Source organism: Neomonachus schauinslandi, chromosome Y, assembly GCF_002201575.2.
Source record: "Neomonachus schauinslandi chromosome Y, ASM220157v2, whole genome shotgun sequence".
Lineage (NCBI taxonomy): Eukaryota > Metazoa > Chordata > Mammalia > Carnivora > Phocidae > Neomonachus > Neomonachus schauinslandi.
In genome coordinates, this window is record NC_058420.1 from 4,922,494 (window position 1) to 4,926,298 (window position 3,805).

Sequence of the window (3,805 nt, forward strand, 5' to 3'; positions counted from 1 at the left end):
ACAGGATTATGATCAATAGCGATTTCTTCTTTGAGGGATGCCTCTGGTCGCTTTTGACACACTGGAACCTCTGACATATCCTGCGTGGGAAGCCACCCAGGAGTCGGTGATTTGGTGGTAATGGATCTTCTTTACTTTTCTGGGAGCATGGCCTCAGTAGGCTTCGGTTCCCAAGAACCGAAAAGGCAATGACTCTCTCGGGTGCCTTTTAACCCACTGGAAACAATTTGGATTGCAAAACTTAGGAAAGGACTGAGCTCCTGTAACACTGCACGGCCTCAGTGGGATCTGTCAGTTACTTCTTTTCTGCAGGAAACAGGGCAGAATGTGTTTGTCCAAATGTGCCTGGCTAGTAAACCCCCTTCTGACATACTGGATGATAATTATCTAAGTAGGCCTCCTCTGACCAAACCCAGGTTGCTGGAGGAAACACACGTCATTCCTAGCAAAGGGAACTCTGACTCTCTCTTTCTCTCTGTTCCTAATAGATGTGGGGGCTTCTCCCTGCCTTGTTTCCTGGGTTAATGGTTATAACTGGAGCCAACTGTGGTTAGTGTCCCTCAGGATGGGGACTTTAAGGAATATTCACAAGCAGGTGCCCAAACTCCCTTTGTTTTGGGAGGTACAATCACAAACAAAGGCTTTATTAGCCAAGCATACAATAGCCCTCCTGGTTAAATGAGCCTCAAAGCTCACTATGGGACTTCCACAATTTACAACAGGACTGCAACATAAAATAAGCAAAACAGTATGCTTGCTGAGCAGGACTCTGATACTTCCTAGACACTAGATACATTCAGCCGAGAATTAAGTAAAGTCAAGGGACTTCTCGAGAACTGCGCCACTACTGACTGTCTACTATTGCTACACCATTTGGGGTGTAAGAAGTTTCCTCACATGTGCTGTCTTAACATTACAGGTAACCCCCACAAGGTGTCCCAATTAATAGGGGACATTCATGATCAATTAGACAAGATCAAAATATCCACTGGTTTATTTGACAGAATTGGTAATTCGGAATCTTATTTAAGGGATGTGATCATAATTTTGGGCCTAATACTTGCCTTATGTTTATCCTTTTGCACATGCCGATGCATGTGCCATCTGCTATCCATCATTACTCCCTGGACAGACTCTAACTGCCACACAGCCCACCACCCCATTTCAGCAGGAAGCAGCCAAAGCAGTCATCGTCCCATTCCCTAAAGGCAGGGGCAATTCTAGGGGGAGGAATGAGTAAGGGAAAGACAGAGTTAGGTAGGGGGCTATGGGATCAGGCTCACAGAAATCCCCAAAATTCTGAGGTGTAAGGAAATCAGAGTTAAGGGAACAAACCAGACCATCCTGTCCTAAGTGTCATAGGTAGGGTCTTGTTGTAATAGTCACTTGTGACCAACAAAGAATTAACAGACCCTAAAAAGGAAGTAAGCCATTAAAGGGTTTATCACTAGCCCTTACAAAATGGTCTATCAGTAGAGATGTTAAAAGGATTTAAGTTTCCTGGATAGCCTTCAATGAAAAACCAACCCTAGAAGCCCTCAGTGGCAATCCTGTTGGGACCCCTCTCACTCCTGACACCTTTTTTTGTATACTTGCTTAACAAAACTCTATGGCTTTACTCACTCTCCTTTGTCTGCGAGATTCATTCTTTGACTCCGAGACAAGAACCTCGCTCTCCCACTTGAAAAAACATAATTCTGACATGTTACAAAATGGATGAGCCTCAAGTCAAATAAAATATGCCACTCACAAAAGGACAAATACTTTTATGATTCCATTCATATGAAATCAAATCTACAGGAACAGAAAGTACAAGAGTCGTAGCCAAGAGCTAGGAGGTAGGGGCAATGGTGATGGATACAATCTGATGGACACAGTTTCATTTTTGTAAGATGAATAAAGTTCTGGAGATGAATGGTGATTTAAACAGTACTTGGGAAGAGTAGGATGAGAAAAGGAGATACAAATGAAGAATATGTGTCTTGTGGCCCTGTGTGGCTGAAAGGAAACCAAAGAAGCCTCCCATGATTCTCTTTTCACAACTAATTCTCCCACTCAGGCTTCACTATTACTAAAATAATTCTCCAGTAACAGCAATTCAATTTCAGACAGCTGATATTTATGTGGCTCAGAAAATAAATACCCCTGGGGCACCTGGGTGGCTCAGTTGGTCAAGCGACTGCCTTCGGGTCAGGTCATGATCCTGGAGTCCCAGGATCGAGTCCCACATGGGGCTCCCTGCTCAGCAGGAGTCTGCTTCTCCCTCTGACCCTCTCCCCTCTCATGCTCTCTCTCTCTATCTCATTCTCTCTCAAATAAATAAATTTAAAAATCTTAAAAAAAAAGAAAAAAATATAAATACCCTTCTCATATCAGGCAAACAATAAATCTGTGGACACTACTACTTTAGGCTTCTCCTCTAAAACTCAGTCCTCCTTTCCCTAGCTTATCAGTACACAAGCTATGGGCCACAAGTCTAATAAGAGAAGTATGGTCGTATGAAAACTGCAGACCATGTTATCTCAACTTTAGCATGATAGACATTTTGGACCATACAACTTTAGGGAGGTGGGTGGGTAGGAAGAGAAGACACTAACTTGTATGGTTCTGTGACTGTAAGATGTTTACAGCATCCCTGTTCTCTAACTACTAGATGCCAGCCGGTACATGCCAACTTGCCCCTAAGTCATTACAGCTAAAAATGTCTCTAGACATTGCTGAATGTCTCATGAGAGCATAATCAGCTGAAATTGAGAACTACTAATATAAACTTTGATACTGAATTACATGGAATTTAAAGTCATCATGTATTGCTTGCTATTTGCTTAAATAGTTCACATAAATGGAATAAATAATAAATAAACACATCTCATCTCTCCGTAAATGGCAGATAAAAAAAAGAGTACCTAACCTGCAAATAAAAACGGTCTCCTTAGAAAAGTCACAAGGAAGACAGCTTTTAAAGACTTATTTAGGGGCACTTGAGTGGCTCAGCTGGTGAAGCGTCTGACTGTTGATTTTTGGCTCAGGTCATGATCTCAGGGTCCTGGGATCTGAGCCCTGAGACGGGCTCCATGCTCAGCTGGGAGTCTGCTTGAGGATTCTCTCTGCCCCTCCCCCGATCTCTCCCCCTCTCTAAATAAATCTTTAAAGAAATAATGGGGCGCCTGGGTGGCTCAGTCGTTAAGTGTCTGCCTTTGGCTCAGGTCACGATCCCAAGGTTCTGGGATGGAGCCCTATATCCGGCTCCCTGCTCGGTGGGGAGCCTGCTCCTCCCTCTTCCAGACTCCTCCTGCTTGTGTTCCCTCTCTTGCTGTGTCTCTGTCAAATAAATGAATAAAATCTTAAAAAAAAAAAGAAATAAGATAAAATAAAATAAAAAAAGAAATAAAATAAAAAGACTTACTAAGAAGAGACTGAGGCCACCTGATAGTTATATGTAAACCATCCTGTAACCTCAGTCACTGAAGATGAAAAGTAATTGACATCAAAAAAGAAAATGAAAATATCCCCCAAAGAAACTAAAATTGCAAAGCTGTAAGCCTAGTACCCAGAAGGTTAAAATAAATGGAGGATATGAGGGCTGTTTTTGGTTGTATGTGTGATTTTTAAGGCATGAAATAATGTTAGAAAGTTAAATGAAAATTAAGTTAATGAGCAGTATTGGGGGACAGGTGAAAGTATCTGACACAGAAATAAGGACTATGAAAACAATGTCTCCCAAGTAGCATGAATGGCACATAGCTGAGTTCTAGCAGAACAATTAGTAAAGACAAACATTAAAAACCTTTATTATTGAACTGAA